General features: G+C 40.8%; 1 protein-coding gene across 1 annotated transcript in view; it reads right to left on the reverse strand.

Annotated features, from left to right (window-relative positions):
* Positions 1–19289, reverse strand: part of ANKRD12 (ankyrin repeat domain 12) — a 58830-nt gene extending 39541 nt beyond the window's left edge. Inside the window, exon 1 of the mRNA XM_066329057.1 lies at positions 19106–19289. The gene's annotated coding sequence lies outside the window, so the exon portion shown is untranslated. The remainder of the gene's footprint in view (positions 1–19105) is intronic.
* Between the last annotated feature and the right edge of the window lie 1901 nt (positions 19290–21190).

Genomic DNA, 21190 nt, shown 5'->3' on the forward strand with positions numbered 1-21190 from the left:
GCTTCAAGCATCGTCCTCACATGCAGCTCAAACCTTGGGGCAAAACCCCAAAAGGTCTAACACTGTTGATGCTGGAGATGGTGTCATGAAAAAAGCACCAAGTCAGCTGCTAAACTGCCTCATCCCTCTAGCTTACCTTTTTGGAAGACTGAACATTTCTGGCTACTTTAATAGGTTCAATATCTCACTTCGTGTTAAATGTCCTAAGGCTTAGAAAGATGAACAAGGTTTCTAGAAACACTGGAAAGAGAAATTAGGCTTTCTAGCCTAAGAAACTGAAATATTGTATATTCTTGGAAGTATGGGAAGAATGCTTTTGTAATTTTTTATCTGTCAGATCAAGAGATGCCTGTTAGAAAAAAAATCTTCTGAAGCTTAAACCTGGAACTAGAAACCTCAATTTCCACTGTCTATCAAATCAATTACATAAGCCACCACTAGAGACAGATATATCTATATAAAGATCCAAGAGCTGCGTAGTTTTTCATCTTCATTGTATACCAAACAAGTGTCATTACAGATTCACACAGTGGAAGAGGTCTGACTTGCCTCTTAAACAGAAGGAAGAGCCACCCTTTTTGTAAGAATGGCTGAGAGGAAAGGTCACATTAAAAGGTAAAACTGCATTTGACAGCACTTTAGAGCTGGTGACTTTTTATGGGTCTTTTTGAGTTGATGTATTTTGTTACAAGTACTTACATGATCACAATCTTACTGAGCTGTCATAACTTTATGCCTGATCAAGTCATCACTTCAGGTGCAACACTTCTACTGTTGCTTTACCATTAAAATTTTGGGATCATCACACAGAGAATTTGTTGCTGTTTTAGGACTATGGCCACTACTTTGGTTTGAAACAGTTAACTGACAACAAATCAGGTGCAGATGAATTTGATAAAACCATTTTGCACACTACACCTGACATGAGATGCTGACATCCAAACAAATTTCTACATCCCTCCCACACATCCATCCTCCACAAGGTTTAAACTACGAAAAATCGGAATATTTGTCGAAGACTAATACTGTTGTATACAACAATGTAGCATGCTACTTTCTTAATCTTCCAGAATAAAAGGGGAAGAAAAGTTCAAAAAGCTAAATCCTTGAGACAGAGAGGTAGGAAGTGTTCCACTAAAATCTGTTGTTTTCCTCCTTTTCCCCTACACCTGAGGAAGTGTTTTGTTTTATTGGGTTTTTTTAAACACTAACCACAAGCTTATGAAAAACAAGAAGAGATTAATTAGCAACAATCTCACACTCTATAACCAGAACCTCGTCTCCGCTAGGATACATGATACAATGTTATGAAACTCATACTGTTCTACTCTTACCTAAGACAAAAGAAACATTAGTATATGACCTTCATTTGTGGAGTGTTAACAGGATTTATTCAGCCCTACTGACACAGAAAGTAATTGTTCAATTTTAATGAACATCAAAGTACACGGTTAGCCTTTTGTTTTTAATTGCTTTTTATAACAGCTGCAGGAACAAAAAATGGTTATCAGTTCAAAGAAAAGAAAGAAACATTAAACTGAGTTTCCTGTAATTTACAAAAAACTTTCCTTAATCCTAAAAGAAGCAACAAGTTACTATCTTCACAGAATACTACTGTGCTGATTAGACCAAACATAGTGTATTACCATAGTAACAAACATGTTTCCATGGGTTTAAAAAGTGACAAGGCATAAATCTGCTTTTGCTCATTTAGCCTCTCAAATCCTCTCTGCAAGTTTCACTTGTAACAATTCCCATTGTATATATCATGATTACAACCACTAGAAAAAAAATCAACAGGTCAAAGTTTTATTATTTTAATCAGGATGTTTCTCATTGCACATGCTGATATTTCCTTTCCTTCCTTTTTTACTGCTACCTGGCTCTCTAAAACTACCTCCATTCCAGCTTTGCTTCTCTTCCTTTCCTGGTTTCATATGCCATTCCCTGGTGCATGAGAGCAAGAAGCCAAACTTCATGAGTTTAGTAAAATTTATTAGCTCAGGCTTGGCTCCCTTGATCTCATTTGCCTTACCTGCAGGCACTAAAACACATGAACTGAACAACAGCTGCCCCTCACAGAAGGCTTGGCCTCCCTGCATGTCTTACCTGGACAGCAACAGTTTATTTTTTAAAATGGTAGAACAACAAAAAAAAACCAGCCTCAAGTGTTGTATGGGGGAAGAGGATTATGAAAACACCTTCAAAATGGATTTCAATCAAAGGTATTTTTAATAATACAGTTAGCTTAATATACAAATAGAAGTAAATGAAAACAGAAAGCATAGGATGTTTAAATTTTCTTTACCAAACGATCGACAGGCACAAACAGGTGTGCAGGAAGCTCCACCTAAACATGAGAAGAACTTTACTGTGCAGGTGACCGAGCACTGGGACAGATCACCCAGAGAGGCTACGGAGTCTCCCTCACTGGAAGTATTCAAAAATCCTCTGGACACAATCCTGTGCCATGTGCTCTGGGATGACCCTGCTGGAGCTGGGAGGTTGGAGCAGATGATCACTGTGGTCCCTCCCAACCTGACCCATTCTGTGATTTTGTGATCAAAAATAAAGATGAACTCATGAAATTCTTCACCCAAGTCAGATATATTTTGGAAAAAAAACTGCTTTAGAAGTTCATTAAAACTGAGTGTCACATACTGGATTATCAAAGCAGAACCACCGCACCGTAAGACTAACAAACAGCACAATTTCCATAAAGTGCTTCAAGTACCAGATTGCTATTGCACAATCACTGCACAATCACTGTCACTATCATTTTGCTGTGCAAAATTTAAACCAGACATAAATGCTTCACACATTTGAGAATAAATATTTTTCATAAAGGGTAGTTTAACAAATAGTTTAAAAACTACTAAAATATCACTATAGTAGCCCAGAAATTAGGCAAACTATTCAACTGGTGATTACATAGTGTATGTAACAACAAAAACTTCTGCTGAAGAAGTGATTTTACTGACATTTTAATAATTCATTTCCATTTGTCTGGAGTTCAATGCCATTTCAATTCAAGTTCTAAACACAAATGTTTGCATTCATAGTGCAAATGCAGAACATTCACAGGGTCTTCCCGGGAAATCTAGATCTGTCTGCTTTGAGTTTTCCTCAGAGCCATTTCTTAATGCAATTACTGGTTTATTAGACAATATTGATGGCACGTTTTATATCACCAGAACCCTAAATTAGAAGTTAAAACTCTCTACATTCAAATTATTCTCCTCTGTCACAACAAGCAGTGTCCTCACTTTTCATGTGACACACAGGCACAGACAGCTGTGCTTTCTCTCAAACAAACTGATTTCAAGCTTTTCACTAAAACAGAATCTGCTTCCTACTAAAGAAACTTCTCTGTATGTGTAAAAATCAGATATTCTTATTTTATGTTTGGATACCTTTCCTGCACATTCATTACCAATCATGAGTCATAGTACTGGAAATACTGTTGAACTCTTCTCTCAGTCATTTTTCAACTAAGAAACTAAAAATTCTATTTTTTCCTTGAAGTAACAAAGGTAAGCAGTTAGACAGATCTACAGGAAGTGACATAAAACACTTGGATTACTTAATATAAAAACCCCCTGGATATAAAAAAACAATCCCCAAAGAAATCCTGCCATCCACCAGAATTTCAGATATAATTAGCTATAGAAAATCAGTGATATTAAAACTCTAATGCCAACAAGTTACTGTATTAATTTGTATAAGCTTACATCTAGCACTGATGGAAAAAGCTTGTCTTTACTTATACAAAAACCCAGGGAATTCATGCAGTACTACAACGGTGCTGCTGCCACTGTCATTTCACTCCTTCACATCTATCAGCCTGGTCTTCTAAGAAATTAAGGCCCACATGTTTGTGTCAGGTGCAATGTATGATTCACTAATGACTTTCCAAGACTGTAGATGAATTTTCTTTAAATTTGATAGCAGCAGCAATTTTCAAATATATTAAGCACTTACAAAATTTATGGGAAAAAGTGGCCAGTGGATAATAAGCATAACAATAGTATTCCATCACCATTTTTTTCCATGGGAAGCCTTCAATATGAGCTTCATGACACTGCCTGTAAGAAAACTCCACATGAGATGGCCTTTGTAAACCACTTTCCCTTTTTCTCTTAGTTATGGCGGAAGTTTCATTTGAGAACTGCACATTATCAGAGTCAGTCGACCACAGGACACAAATTGCTAAGAAATTAAGCATCATTAGTTCTGGTGTTCACTGAACTACTTGTTTCCTTTCTGGTTCAGAGTGTCTTCCCTGCAACACCTACAGCAAAATGTTAGGATGCTTTCGGAAGGTTTTTTTTTTGGTAGCCCTGTTATACAGCTGATCTTGAAGGTCAGCTGACTGGTAGTAGTATATCAAAGCAAGGGGGCACAAGATTAACCTACTATAAGAATATCAATAGCTGAGTTAATTCCCAAGACACTGCATCTACCCTCCTGCTATAGAAAGCATTTGCATCTAAAAATGTGAAAAACGAGTAGCAGAGGTCTAGAGTAAGGCAATCTTCTCAACTACCTCTGCTTTCCCGTATTTCCCATATCTTACTTCATCTGCAGGGAAGAAGAAAAACAAAAAAACAAACAAAAATCCCTCTCTTTCAATAAGGATTTACTGCAGACTGGGAAACAGTGAATCAACTATACCAAATTTCTGCTATAAATAGTTGACAGGAATGCTTCAGAATGTTTTAAGGAAATTAAATACTGAAAATAACAACTATGGCTACATCTAAATTAGCAAGAAGTAAAGAATTCTCAAGAGCAAATTTGCAGAATGGAACAGCTGGTAACAAAAATACCAAATTTACACTAGTCACATTTACCAGATTTGCTCTGGACTACTTCTAGTGCAGTTCCATGTACTAAATGCATATTAAAGTTTGGAGCATATTCAACAAATTCCTAAACACATCTCTCAGCTTAAATCATGAGGAATCAAGCTCTGAAAACACTACACATTGCAAACTCAACTACAGTTACGAGAGAGGATAGTCACTGATTTAAACTAAGACTGACTTGATTTTCTCCTAACAATCTCCTTCCCAGCTCCTAGAAATTTGTCTCTTTCAAGTTTATTTTGAAATGACTGGTATGATCTAGATCTCAAAGCTTTCAAGAGTCTACCGAAAGAAAAAAAGAAAGTTAGTGGATGAGTACAAGAGAGATGTCTAAGAACAGCTGAACTGAGGGAAAGGCAGGCAAAAGCCAACATTACATATTCTGTTCAGAGAAAGCCAGCTGGCCAACCCGTATGTACACACTGGCTAATTAAGAAGTATGTAGGTAGCTCACGCCTAGCCATACCAAATGTTATCTGCATTCTGGTGGGAGTGTGTCAAAGACAGATGAGGTTAACACACTGGGAGAAAGGGAATGGGTATAGTACAAAGGACCAAATAGCTACAGAAATCTGGTATTTTTAAATCCTGTAAGAAGAAGAGCTTTAGCAAAAAGATGTTCATTTAACTAAGTTTAACACACTGTGTTCTTTTTTCTTCTTATCAGGAAAGGGCAAATGACTTCAGTATTTTATTTCACAACAAAAGCATCCTTCAGCAAACAGCTCAAAGAAGTGGTTTCTTTCCAAAAGAGAGGTTAACTAATTATTAATGCTAAATGAAACGTGTGATGGGAGATGTAACAGCACTGCCAATTATTTTCTTCTTATGGAACTCTGTGCTTCTACACACAGTTACTCAACCAGCGCCAACTGCTACACAACAAAATGGCTCCTGGTAAATGAATGTGTTATCAGATCAGCATCTACCTCTTCACCTACAGCATCCAGTAAGAAAAAAGAACAAGAGATTATTCAGGGTATTTCAGTGAGAGGCTGGGGGTGTGCTAAGAGATACATGACCAGCAATTTGGTACTGTAAGGAAAGAGGCCATTCAGGCTACAACACACAGGAGGGCAGTGAAGTCCAGTAGGCCAGGCTTTTCTGGGTTGCAATTTAAACACCATATCTACAAGAAGAACAGTCGTCTGTATTTTTACCGAGTATCTCTCACACAGAGAAATAAGCCTAAAGCTTCAGATTAGCCAAATGACATAACGTGACTGTGACAAGAGGCAGTGGAGAGAGAGAGACTTGAGAGGACAATGTTAAGAAGGGATTGTCTCTGGGAGAAAAGCACAAGGGACTCCATGATCATCACACAAATATTTTTTCCTCAGAATACTTTTTTCTGTGTTACAGAACACAAACCAGAAGCCTTTAGTCTTGCCATTTCTATGCCTTGTAAAAAAGGACAAGTGTTCAATATCCTTTTTGTTTATATGGAGAATGACCAGCTTATCCCTCTGGTCCATTTTTCACTACATCCTTGGACAGACATACTTGCAGAAATGAAGTCTCAAACATTGCTGATGTCTCATGAAAATATCAAAATGATGGTAAAGGATGGAACACTGCCAAGTGCAAGTGCTTAAAAATCTCATCAGCACATTATACAAAATACTGTTCTGAAAGGTTAAAATTTCAGTGACTGCAGCCAGGAAAACATCTGTACCAAGGTCTTCATTGAAAAAAACTGTATCAACACAGCTATTCTATAATCATTAGATCAGTTTATTTGATCTTTACAATGAAGACACTGAAGAGGGCATTAAAGGCTTTATTTGAGCAGAAATAGTTTTAGGTTTCTTGTGCAAGTCCTATAAAAACAGTATTACATGGATCCTCCCCAAAAGACTTCCTCTCAGTCATTTAGCAATGGAGGGAGCTGCTGTAGTCCAGCACATATTACTGCTAAGTAGCATTAGGGAATATTTTAACTGTCGGGATGTTAAAGTAGAATAGGTACAAAATCCAGAGTGTAAAACATTTTTTCTAAGAGGCTGATACTACATTAGATATATGCAGCTATAATGGACTAAATATACACTGCACTACATCCCTACTGGCAAGCCTGCCTCCTGCTGCAGGCTGGAACAATATTATTCTTTACAAGATCAAAGGAAAATACTTTCTGCATATGAAAAGATTAAATAAAAGGCCTTTTGTGTACATTGTACTATTTGAGATTATATTTTTACCATCACCACTTCCTGTATATGGTACCCACTATAATACCTTCAAATACAATGAACAGAACAATTTACCAGGTTCTTTTTCCCCTGCACTCCATGGTGTCTCATTGTACTCACAATTCAGTTCTCTGGCAGTAACCAGCAAATAAACTACTAACCACTACTGGCTTTAGGTAGCACAGCAATTTAGTATGTCAGAGAGAACACTTGTCTGAATGATACACGCAGTGGCTTTTGCAGATGAAAGGTGACAAGAACATTTTTATTTGGAAAATATTCACAAGGTCTCTTCACACAATTGCAACGGTTCAGTGCATGCACATTCCAGTGTCAGGGTTATGATGAAAGAACTAAGCTCCAACACAGTCTCAAACTAATGTGCCTAAGGCAACAGTCTGTTGCTGTATTAAGTGCAAATGCAGTATACCCAGCATGGACATGAGTCACAAATTTGGCAGATTTTACAGCATTTGACGATAAAAATATGACAAAACATTCTTGGTACAGAAGTGAGAGATCCTTTTTTGTTACAGTTTTTCTTTAAGATTTGCACAATACTTGAGACAACTCTGTGGATAGAACATGCAATGCTGGGATTAGTTCTACTCCTTTGCTATACCTGCTGTGCAATCTCAGAAACAGTGCCTTACCTCTCCCCTGCAGCAGTTTGCCCTACCAGATTTTAGTGGATATATTAAAAAAAAAATTGAAGAGAACAAAGCATCAGCCTAATAAACATGCATTTCAAAAATATGTGCCATGAGACAAATTATTTATTTTTATATATATATATTTTTTTTTTGAGACTCCTCAGATAGTAGCTAACAGACAGAACAGACTAATTGTCCTATCAGAGAGCATTCCCACATTTCAATTTGAAATGTTCAGATACCAAGACCCTAACATAAGAATTGCACAAATTTTTCTGCAATAAGCAAAATAAACTACTTAGCTGAACTCCATTTTATATAGGTGTCCTTTATAAAATAAAGTATAACAGCAAAACAGGCATGGGCAACGACTACTCACAATCTCCAGAACAGCTTTTAATATACTCTGAAGTACCTACTCATTGCAGGCCTACAAGACTACACTATACAGGGGTAGAATGAAGTCCCTAAAAAACAGCCAGCACTCAGGCAGCAAGATTTTCCAATACTTCAGCTGGAACTCACCACTGCTTCCTACCAAAAATAAGGAATGTATCTCATAGTCTAAGAATTTCTACTAGGAAGAAAAAAAAAAAAAAAAAAAAAAAAAAAAAAAAAAAAAAAAGAGAGGACATACAACTCTTTCCTATGCAGAAAACAAACAAAACCTTTGCAGTGGTTTTGTTGCACTTGCCTACATAGGACCTTGGGCTCCTACAGATAATCCCTATTTTAAGAGCCTGAGTTTACCCGTGCTTGGTTTCAAGTGTCAAGTTCCACAGATTTCACAATGCTCTTCAATTTATTTCTGTGGCAGTAGTAGCACCTAGACTTGTCAACTTCTTTATAACAAATACTCTCAATTAAAGAGCACGATGGTATCTATAGCTTTCTAATTAACCTTTAGTAAGATTTTTCTCCTCTGTTATTTTAAGTAAACACAAGCTTATCAGAGAATACAGGAACTTTGTAGTACATAGAATTGAAGAATAGTTGAGGTGAAGAGACATTTAGAGGTCAATTTAAGTTTCTCAGTTATCTAGTCAGTCAGACATTTTCAGCTTTAGTTGAACTTTACACAGACCAGGTTGAGTTTGTTATTTGAGCAGAAAAACACAGTTTAAAAAAAAAAAAAAAAAAGGCAAAGTACAAAACTTCCTAACTGTACTAACTGTAGGCACCTATAAATCATGCAGCAACATTTCACAAGCACCACACTGTAAAAGAAGAAAAAACTTTGGCCCAAGATTTAATTAACAAAATCCTATTCACTGACTGAAAACACCACATCCCAGTATGTCTTTGAGATGGAAGTTTAAAGGTACTATGGGTTCATACATATGGTTCATTAGAGAGATCATGCTGCAGTAACAGCTGTATCTGAGCAAGAGATGACTCCTCTTTCATGTCACAGCTTGTCATTAGAAATACCTCTGCCCATCTTTCCAAAGGTTTTCTTCAACTATGTTATATTAAATAAGTCAACCAAGTAAGAACTGAAACTTTTACTGGAGTAAGTTGGACATTTCCTGCCTTACCAATTCTCAACTAAAATTCCCAAGCCCACCTGTCAGAATGAAAACCAACATACTGACAACCTGGTTAAGTTCTGAGGAACCAATGACCACAAAAAGCTGCAGCAAGTGGCTTCACCTGCTCCTATAGAAAGACAATCTATTTCTCACTCTTAACACAATTTCTGCTATTTCAGCTTGTCCTGATTTCTACCTTCTTAAAGTAAAGAAATTAAAAAAGAAAAAAACCAAAACAACTCCAAACCCCAACAACATCCTAAATAAAACGCAGCACCTATCCCAGACAACTCCAAAGAAATATTCATAAATCAAAACAAGGAGTGGTCCATCTCCCTTCACAAATAATAATTTATTTTCACAATACTGCTGGAAGATAAAAATGCATTATTTCCTTCATTTTACAGACGGCAAATTAGGTTGACAGAAATAATGAAAGGAAGAAAAAATGAAGTGAGGAGTTTGACCAATTTGACACACTTGTAACATCAAAGACTTTATTTTTCAGATTATTTTGCATTAGATAGCACTTAATACTTGGTTAAACCATAGCTACTATTGACTTTATTTTCAACTTCTGCAAGCAACCACTCTTTCCTACCACTGCAGAAGGAAAAAGGTCAGTCTCAAAGTAGATATCCCCATGTGAGGGAAACACTTATGTGCTCACACAAACTCCTAAACGAGCTGAAAATAGATAATTTGCAGGGTCAGTGTTCAGCTTGCTTCAACATGGACCCTCTCATCCTGTAACCTTCTCCTAAGTTAGAGAACTTATTCCAGCTTCTGCCACAGGACTCTTCGTGGAGCAGTAGCCTAACTGCACAAATGCATTTAACCCCAGAGATTCATACAGTTTATCATTTAAAGTGGAATATCAACCAAAAACCCATCCACTCATGATGCAATTCTGCTGTGTACAGCAGGGCAAATGAGCAGTGCTGTTCTAATACAGAGCAGACAGCATTTCTGGCACAGCAGAAGGTAAAGGTTAGCCACACTCTAGAACACAGCAAGAAGTCATGCAAATACTGACAAGAAGCACTTGCATCACTTCTTTTTCAACACACTCCTCCCATTTCCTTCCTCTACTTTCTCTGAAGTTTCCAGTCTCAAACAGATTCTGAGATCCTCCCACTGCAAATGTCACTCCAGACATCAAGATTACGAAAAAAAAAATAAAATAAAAATCAAAGCAGTTTGTTGGTATCACACTTCTAAACTCATATGGAATTAATTACTGTTTATGTCTTTTCAAAGCACTGCAGAAAATTCATAAAAACTAACATTTTGTCAAAATATCCCTGCAGGTGCTATGTCAACCAATTGAATATTGTTTGGCATGTAAGACCTAAAAATTACTAGCAGAACATGACAGAGGAAAAGAAGAAGGATCCCAGGTATCTATAAATGACCTTTAAAGTTCTACCACATTGATAACTAAAAAGGGAAGAATTAAAAAAAAGTGGTAGGCTTTACTTTAACATCTCACAACAGTATACTGAGTATTGAAGACCAAGCTACCAAAAAGATAACTTTCAAAGGATGGGACACTCAATTATTTAGATTCATGGACCCTAAACCTGCATAAACCCACCCGCATCAAGACTCATCCAAAAGAAGACACCAAGAAACTGCCAGCAAAGCCCTGGAAGGTGCTGAGGTAGAAAGCAAAAGAAGGAAGGAGGAGATGGATTATTTTCCCAGATGAGTCTTGTACAGCTTCCTTCTAGGATGCTGAACTCCTTCCTTACTTAAAAACCATAACAACAACAACAAAAAAGCCTTAAGAATTAATCTGTTTATATAATGTTATTTAGGGTGAAAAACCAACATTGACAAGCACAGCCCGAACAGACAGGATGGCACAACCCTGGAAACAGGTGAGCAGTGCTTTCCAACAGGGATCCCTAAAAAAGATTCTGTGTAAACAGAGTTGAAATAGGAAAATACGGGATGAGAAGATGCCTGAAGGAACAAGAAAGTAAGATCAAATACTATGAGTTCTTTTTTAAATTTTTGAACAGAAATAGTTTCACAAGTCTGAAATCCTAAATATTAGTTGTTTAGTAAAAGGCACACACAGGGCCAAGGAACTCTCTTTACAGTAAGTACTCTGATTTATATACAAATAGTACAGATGTCTATATTCAGGGCAAACTTTCAGAACAGCAGTTCTACCAGTTTAAGATTATGGAATTCTCTATTATTTCAGAGAAGTTTTTGAAGGGCTGTGGACTTGCTTAATAGTGAAGCGTGTAGATTGGATACATATATTACAGATGAACTTGCAAAACCACAGTCTTAAGTAATTAATAACTTTCACCACAGGCTTGGAAAAAGGCAACTTTTTCTAGGAAAGCCTAAAACAGCAGGATGTTTGATATCACAATGGCATCCCAGATTGCACAGGAATTGTAGAATCTTTATCAATAAGTCAGTATTATCTTGCAAAAAAAGGCAGACCATTACCACTATCTATTCAATCATATAATTTCCTCTCAATAACCAAGAAAAGTGCCGCATTGAAAGCATTTACATTTTATGAAAAAGCTTGTTTAAAATTGAACAGCTTAAAGTACAAAAGCTGGAAATTGGTGGAACCTGCATAACATAAATCAGATGGTATTTTCATTAAAGTATGGTTAAGAATTATTTAAAAGCAGAAACTCCTCCCTGATTCTGAGAGACCTGCGTTGAAGCTTCTCTTCACGCACATAGATACACATTCCCTACTACAAAATGGGAAGGATGAGATGTAAGAAATGAATGTTTGGGAATAGCTGATCTCTGGTTATCTCCTGGCATTATCAACAAACAGAAACAAACAAATCATTGCCTTTCCCAGAATGGTGAGAAATCTTCCTTTCAGGAGTCAGGCATAACCCTCATTTCAATATGGCAGGAATGCCTCCCACATAGTTACAAGAGGCATCATTCCTTCTGAACCACTTATACTATTTCTACAGCATTCCTTCATGTGGGCCAGTAAGGATCTGAACCAGTGCCAGAATTCAAGATGAATCTGAAGCACACTTGTCAGCATTGTACTAGTCTCAAGTGCGTTTCTCCATTCTAAAATTAGCCTTTTGTCTTTTCAAGGAGGATACATTACTGTTCTTACACAGGCTGGTTGCTCCGCAAGGAATCACTGTAAAGAAACAAACAGAAAGAACCAGTACAAACAGAATGACTAGAATAAATAATGGCTTTTCTTCTTTAAAGAATGCCAAAGAATCAAAAAAAGGACTATGTTCCTTTGCAGATGGTCTCACTATTCAAATACTAATTTCTGAGTAAGTTCTCTTATTGCTAATTATACTTCAGCTATTTTTCATATTTCTCCCTCGGCAACAGAAAATAAGATTGTTTCACTTTCAGTTTCTCACTCACAAGCTTACTCAGAGTCAAGCACCGGAAGAGACTTTTTCCATTAAGTTATAGCACAAGTAACGTACAGAAGACTTAGATAGATTCGCCTTGCTTTAAAAAGAAATATTTTTAACAGGCAAAATGAAGTGCAAAGAAGTCTTACTTATACAACCAGCTAATTAGTAATTAAAATTATTTTTTAAAATGCCTTAATTAAGAATCTGTAGAGCACAGATATAAGCTGTGTAGCACAGCTTTACAAGACTACCACACACAGGCAGTACAAGAAGAATGCATGCTGTGACTCTTAAAAATTAAATTAGTCAGGAACAACACATTAACTACAACAGCTGAAAAAAGGTTCTATTACAGACTTCAATAAGAAAAAAGTTTGACAGCTTCATAATGCTTCAAGCCTTCAACAGCAAGTTCAGAAAGGAATCCCACCAGACTAACTAAAGTTAGAACATAATATTTTACTCGCAGTATTGGGCCAAATTCCAGGTTCAACTTAGTCACGACCATAAGCACACTGCTCTAGCTGAGCCTGCAGGGAGCCTGGGAAGGAGTGGATGACGGGGTCAGATGGGCTTTCTGATCTCAGCTAGTTTGTGATTCTGTCCTGTGAATCAGAAATGCAGATGTTCTTTTACCTCAGCAGCAGGATGGCCACGGGCTGTTCTCTCCTCCTGCTGACATGTTAAGCATAGGACAAGGTTTGTGCCTTCTGCATTCTCCAGGGACTTATGCTAGGTAGTCAGGACAGCATTTATTCTAACAAATTCTCACACAGGCAGCCAGAAGAACCAGTGTATCTTGTGAGTGTGGGTGTCACACTCCAACCATACCGGGACAACTGTGTAGAATGCAAATATCATATTCCAACTGAGGGAAAGACCTAGGTGTCAAAACAAACATTCACATGGAAAAACAACCTCGCCTCTTAGAATCAGACACAGATAAGTTTCCGGAGTGCCTGAAGGCATCGCCCTTTATTTTCAATAGTCTCTCAAAACAAAGGAGATCCTTGATTCTACAAAGAGGAAATCTATGCCAAAGAAATAAAAAAATATGCTAGCCCAAGAACTCTGGCTCTTAGGAGCCAAAGACACTTATTGCAAAATCCATTAGTCCTCCCTTTTAATCTACAGGTCTATAAACTTGAATGTTCACAGGTGCTTCCTCTTGAGTCTTTTTTAGGATGAGCTATGGGTTCAAAGGAAACACCTGCACAGTTTAGCTTAATATGATACATTCTTTAAACTACATGGAGAAGTGGAGTTGTAAACGTCAGGTTTGAGCTACTGGTTATTACTTAAAGATGTAGCTAAATAAGTATTTTTTCAATTATGAAAGACTATTGCATATGCAGAATCTACCAGAATAAACTTGAAAGCCTTTTTATCAGTACTTTGACAAACATAAGATAACCAAACCTACTGCCAAACAATTTTCAACTCTTTCCACAGGAATCTAATTTCCCTCTGGAAATCTACAAATCTCCAAGACAAGAGATTTCATAACTACGCCATACATTATTACTAGAACCTCAGTAATTTCTATTTAAATCTTCAGAAACTAATGATAATGTGTCAATCTAAAACGAAGAAAACCCACAACTTATCTGCAGCACTGCCAGAAAGAACATTACTGAAAACACACACAAAGGTCCTTCACAGCCTAAGAACAGATGAACTGCCAACATCTACTCACAGTCCTTCAGCTGTAGCAGGTTTCAGGACAGGTAAAGCAGGTAGCTGGAATGCTACCATTCATAAGAAAAATCTAAAGCAGTAGATGCTGGACAGAGATCAAGCTTGGCTTACTCATGGATTCCCAACTGGATGACAGAGATTTTTGTCCTGGCTAAATCGTGAAGACATGCAACATATTCAACAGGCTTTATTGCCACCTCTTGGCCACCACCAAATCTCACAAAAATAACAACAAAATCATCTATCAGCTCCTTTACAGAAAGAATCTTTCTTTGGGAGAAAAGAGACAGCGAGAGAACAGATGGAGTGGAAACAGAGAACAAGCAGAATACTGTTTGCAGACAAGTATAACTATTTAGGGCTGTAAAACTACAGTGAGCACTGCAGTTAAGTTTCATTGAAGTTTTACTGTGTCATCTGGAGAATCGAAGGGACAGGAAAGCAAAGAACCAGTCATTTTCAAGACAAAACCCAGGATTTTTTAAATTTTGCTTAAAAAAGGTAAAAGGGGTGTCAAGACACCTGTTTCTTTCTGAAGTCAAAAGACGAATAGATTAGCATTCCGCACACATGAAAGAGAGTAACACTAAATAGAAGGCCCATTTTCTCTTCATTATTAAACTAGTAATAAGAACGTAGATTAGTAGGTTGATGAAGAGTACAGAGCACCACAGAAAGTTGGTTTCTCTCTGATAGTTGTTTGCTGTACACAATACTGAAGAAAACAAACAAGACGATGACATTTCTGTAGGCACAGACCAGCTAAGAAAGTTACTGGTCAACAGAGCTCAAAAGGTTTGACAGCCAGACATCTCTTAAGCAGGACTAATGCAAAAGGCTTGGAAATAGAAGGGAAACCATTGGAAATGTCTTTACACACAAGCTCGTTTCTGCATGATACTAATGTCATCAAACAATGGAACTTTTTAAGATCTACCAATTGGAAATGTGTAAGGGTTATTTGGGGTTTGTTACACTGAATACATTCTAAAGCCCAGGAAGGAGAGGAGAAAGTGCTTTCTACCTCTGATGCTTTCCAATCTCATGGATGTAAGACATAAGGCAAGGAAAGATGTTTTTCAATACTCTCTATCTCCAGTAAGCTACTCATTGGTAGAAAGCAGATGACAGGACCAGAGGAGAAAATATATATAGTTTTCCTCCTCAGAGTTCATTTTTAGTTTTTGCCTCTAATATAGCCCCTAATTCTGTCTCTAATGTTGCTAATGGCTTTTCTTAACATAAACCAGTGTGAAATCAATCCTCTTGTGACATTACCACTACCTAGAGCACTCTGTGTAGAGGCCATGAAACTGAGGAGCATTTATTCATTTGTTGCTTGCGAAAGATAAAAGCAGTTGCAGCAGACATAAGGACGCTTCATCAGATCCAGGAAAATAATCTAAAATAAACTAAGGCAAAAACCATACTCTCAAGAGCTTCATGACTCTACACGAATATTTAGTCCTTTAGCAAGGTGGCAATAAAGGTCCTCAACTGCCTCCATAAGCTTATAGAAGAACTTTTAAGACATTTCTAGTTTCTGGAATAATAACAAACTGACAAGGAAAAAACCTTAAGATGTCAGCAGAGCTCTGACTTCTGTTATTCTGTTAATAAAATCATTCAGTGTAATAACACAAAATGCAAGAGTGAGACTGTGCTAATATTTATTTCATACCATCTGTCACTAGAGTCTAAGTAGAGTCTAATGATGTAGTTAAAAAATAGTTTGATTTGGAGACTAAATGACCAATCAACATTTATAATACTCCATCTGCAATAGAACACGGAAAAGAAGAAACACCAAACAGTTGTCTCCAGCCCACCACTTTGTAAGATAAGACCCAAAAAAATGTCAAAAGTAGGTTATTCTGAGTGTGTATATTAACAGTGTGGTAGCAGGTTAATCATTACATATTTTGTGATCAATAGTTTTTTCCAGTTTTAAAGAGGACTAACTGCACTAGTCTCTCAGGCAATTTCATCAGCCTAAGATTGTCTAAACATGGTAAATTAGTTCAACAAATACAATTTGTTTTCCTGCCTTTATGCCCAATACTAAGGAAGAAGATCTGAATATTGAGGTAGAAGTTCTAGCTCAGTCATTTCTAGGTACCTGTATTACCACTAAAAAGGATACCCAGGACCTTCTACCTAGTTAAGTTAAAGCTGTATTAGCTTATTGAGTTTCTAGCAATTTAAACAGACATCTAAGGGTGCAGAGAAACTGTGTTTTGAGAATGACCGGTGACCACTGATTTATAGATATTCAACTTTCAGTGTATGCTTTTAATCCTATGTTAAATGGTAACATAGCAGTACCTCCTGCAACTAATGCCAAGCAAACAAACACAGAAGCTTCACACAAGCCTGCTTATTAAAAGGCCCTTTCCTCTAAGAAGTCACCTATTGTGCAAGCCTGTTGGAAGAAACTGCACAGAGACTTCAGTTTGTGGCATGGGGCTTGCCTTCTTACACAACAGCTGTCCTAAGCTTTAATGTCTGTAGTAGTCTGGGTTCACAAACGATTTTGAATAATCCACTGGGTGGGAGAAGAACACACAAAGAGATGGCAACAGAAAGGCAGAAATATTTATATTTGTAAGACTGAGCTGTCATCTTTGGGAAAGAACCAAAGGCTCTCTAATCAACTGAGTGATTACTACAGAAAAGCCAGGAAATAGGAAAAGGGACTCTCACACCACACACTGAAAAACTGACATTGCCACAAGAAAGTCGTCATGGTCCTCTAGTGCCAAGAAAAACACTGGTACTCCTTGACATTTTAGCTTGCACGACACATACAGAAAAGTAGAACTGCTAAGGGGGGAGGTGGAGTGTAAAAAGACATAGACAGTCAATGGGTTCACCATTACCTTCCCAAAGAAATATTCCGCTCTACCTCAAACCCTACAGCATTCTTTGAACAGACCATTTCTCAAGCTTGCACAGAAACCTACTAAATTCACAGAGAGTGAGATTAAGGTCCCCAGCTGATCAAGTCACAAGGTCAGGAGAGCGGCTGAATTTCCATCTCAAAGAATGAAGAAAAGCAAGAGACACCCAACACCTGCACAAACCTCAAATAGTAAGAACAGCTGAAATACCATGACATCTCAGATAATGCTGAAGATCTGTTGCTCTGGGGACTTTTACCCAGCAAACAATAGCAAAAGATTACAGCAGAAGAAGGAAAGAAAGCACAGGTTCCTGGCAGCTACACAGCACCTGCACAGCATCTCACCATACCCCTACCTACAGTAACCAAGATTTGAGGACAACCAAGCTACCATCAACTTGTACATTGAAAAACACCCACACACCCTTGCTATTTCAAAATTAGAGAAGGAAGCGGCCCCAACCTCCAAATCATGGCTTGTCAATAAACATGAATTATTTTAATAATAGTTACTGATTTCTTATAGACACGATGATCTCACCCTTTCCTAGCATTCCAAGATTAGACCATTTTTTCCTGGAACCCTAAGTACCTTTGGACTGCTCCACATTTGTCCAATAGGTTTTTGTTCCTATAAGCATCACCACGCACTCAGTTCTCTCCATTAAAGATTTGTTTTATCCCATGAGTTACCTTGTAATTCAGAGGCATAAGATTCCCCTTCTCCCATATCACATGGGCCACAGAAGAAAGGCATGGAACACACTCACAGCGTCTGAGCAATTTCCACAGGAGCTCTAGCTAATAATACCGATAATAAATAAAATACTGATATTGTAATGTGCTGCTCGGGGAGGCGATGGAATCAAGGTCCCTGGGGGGGTTTAAGGAAAGACAGGACATGGCACTTAGTGCTATGGTCTACTTGACACGATAGTGTTCAGTCACAGGTTGGACTCAGCAACCTCAGAGGTCTTTTACAACCAAACTGATTCTGTGATTCTGCAAAATATTTATTTTATTTGGGACTTAAAAGTAAAAGAAAAAAAAATCCTTTAATTCCCTATCTCATATATAGTCTATGGGGGGAAAAAAAAATCCACCCCAAAAAACCTGCCACCAAAACGAAAACACAGCCAAACAAGACTTAATATTATCAATGGTACCCCGAGAGTCTGACGGGAACTAGAATGAAGAAACGAGCCTGGCATTCTCTCATTCCTTGCCCTTCCTTTGTTGCCTGCTGTCACCTGTGCAGCGCGAGTTGCCGCGCTTCATCCACATCGGCGCTGCCTGGCGCTGGCAGGGAAGGCAGGGAATGCGTTATCCTGCCGAGAAGCCAGGCAGCCTCGGCGGGGCCGGCACCGGCGGAGCAGCTCCCGAGGCTGCAGGGAGCAGCCGAAATTCCCGACACGGAGGCGGGGCGTGCGGGCTATGTGCGTGTGTGTCTGTGTGTTATGTGTGCTGTGCGCTATGCGTGTGTACCCTGCCATGCCGCGCTCGGCACCCGCGCCCCGCTCGCCCGTGCCGCCTCCCTGTCTTACTCGCACGTCGCCGGCCCTGCCTCCCGCAGCCGCGGGCCCCTCACGCCGGGCGGCGGGGCAGGGGCCAGGCTCGGCGGGCCGGGCGGTGACAGCGGCGGCCATGGCTCCCGCCGCGGCGCTGACGGGCTGACAGCGCGGCCGGCCGGAGCCGGGCGGGAGGCGCGGTGCCCGCTGCCCGGGGGGACACGGGCGGCAGCGGCGACACCGCCGAGGCGGGCACCGGGGGGGCGCTCCCCGGGCTCAGCGACAAGGGGGCGGCACCCCGCGGGCACCGGGTGGGGCTGGGGGTTCCCGCCGTGCGCCGGGAAGGTGCGCTCCAGTCCTTACCTTCTCCCGGGAGCGCGGCAGCGGGACGCGTCCTCCTCCTCCTGTCTCTGTGGACGGCGCGGCCGCGGGGAATGGGGCAGGGCAGCGAGTGCCAGCCGCAGTGCCAAGGGGCTGAGGCTCAGCCGCGGCTCCGGGGATTGCAAACACCCCGCCCGCCCTTCTTTCTCCCTTCCTCCTTCCTTCCCTCCCTCTCTCTCTCTCTCCCTCCTTTCCTCTCCCCCTCCCTCCTCTCCTCACACCCCGCGCCGCCGCTCGGCTCCCCCCGCCCCCCTCCCAGCGGCGCTCCCATTGGCCGCGCGCCGCCCACGTGGGCCTCGCGCAGGGCACGGGACGCGGGCGAGCGGTGCCGCTGCCAACGACGGAGCGCTCGGGGCGGGGTGGGCAGCGCACCGCTTCTCTCCGTTCCCAGTGCCGGCCCCATCCCGAAGGAGACGGGCGCGGACGCCCGCAGGGCGACGGGAAATAGCGGGCTCGCGGGATGCTGCAGACGGACGGGGCCGGGACGGGGGAATAGGGCGCAACCATTGCGCATGCGCGAGGGCGGGTTGCTGGGGACAGCGGTTCATCCTCTAGGGCTGCAGTCGCTGGAACCTTCTGGAAATGGCGGCGGCGGCCCCGGCTGGTCACGGGGCGAGGTGGCGGACGAGAGCTCTTCCGGTCGCTGCCGCGGGACGGGAGCCGACCTAGAGCCGCCAGCGCGCCCCGCTTTGCCTCGCCCCGTCCTGCCGCCGCCGCCCCCTCCCCGGGGAGGGGTTTTTCCGGCGGTGATGGCGCAGTGAGTTTTAACCATCCGGCGCAGTGCGCGTGCGCGGCGGGCGCAGCCCTTCCCGTTGTGTCCTGTGCTGTTCATCCCATGGCCGGGCGCCGGCGGCTGCCGAGGGGCTGCGGCTGCGGGCCCCGCGGTGTGTGGGAGAAGCCCCCGGACGCAGGTGCGTGTGGCGCGGTGCCGGAAAGGCCGGGGTGGCCGCTGGCTTTCGCGAAGGCTGCGGGATGCCGATCCCGCCGCGCCTGGCGGTCTGGTCAGTGCTGCATCTCCCCTCCACTGAGGCACAATACATATCCGCCCGCCGCTGCAGGACAAGACAACCCGTAGGGTTCTAAACTAGTTTTTTTGGGGTGCCCTACTTGCACAAGTGAGGCAGATGTCATATAAAGACATCTAAGGGGTTACAGAATTGATTGACTGTGTAGCCCTAATTGAAGCCTTGGAAAGGGGTCATTCAATTTGCACTCGTGAAATTTTTGCATCTGCTTGTAACAACAGTAGCATGTGGCGGGACTTGAGGAACACACGTCTGGTGCTGTACTCGTGGGTTCTCGAGCAATGCTCTCCGGATCGCTTCTGGAAGGTGCTGAAGGGCTGCCATGTGTAGTATTTTGACATGGCAGCTAAACAGAGCCCTTTAGCACATAGTCTTAATTGTCATGGTCACGCTGCTACTGGATTGGTTTAATCTGTTGCTGGGTAGAAATTCTTTAAGATTTCCTATTCATCAGAAAAGATGTTTTTCAGAATCAAAAGATTACTTTGATTGAGGCCACCTATCGTGTGGACTTGGTGTATATTCTGATCCGTACCCATGATGTACCGGCATGGATAGAGGATGGCATCAAAAATCTCTCATATTCCCATGCTTCACAGCTTACTGTTCAGACAGACTTCTCTCATTTGCTTTAACAATCTTCCTGTACAAATGCTGGTACAGATCATTGGTGTTGTAAAGCAACTGCCTTCACTTTAATTTGATTCTGTTAGTTACAGTGGGTACTGCCCAGCGGCCAGGAACAGCTCTGTCAGTGCCACCGACCATGTAACAAAGGGAGCTGCCGTCATATTCTTTTGTGTTCGGTGGATGGCAGAGGCTATCTCCAGAAGCGGCAAACTCATTGAATAGCAGACAGCCTATGGAATATCAGCATAAGTGGAATAAGAGCAGTTTCCAAAGGCAGAATAATTTTTCTTCTCATGGTATTATACAGGGATCCACACTGTGAAACATGACAGGCTACAGGTGTGGTCTGCATTGTGATAACTTCATTTTGATCCTTGTGCATGAGTGGTGTGGAGTTCCAGAAATTTGGTGT

Source organism: Sylvia atricapilla, chromosome 1 (genome assembly GCF_009819655.1).
Source record: "Sylvia atricapilla isolate bSylAtr1 chromosome 1, bSylAtr1.pri, whole genome shotgun sequence".
Classification (NCBI taxonomy): domain Eukaryota; kingdom Metazoa; phylum Chordata; class Aves; order Passeriformes; family Sylviidae; genus Sylvia; species Sylvia atricapilla.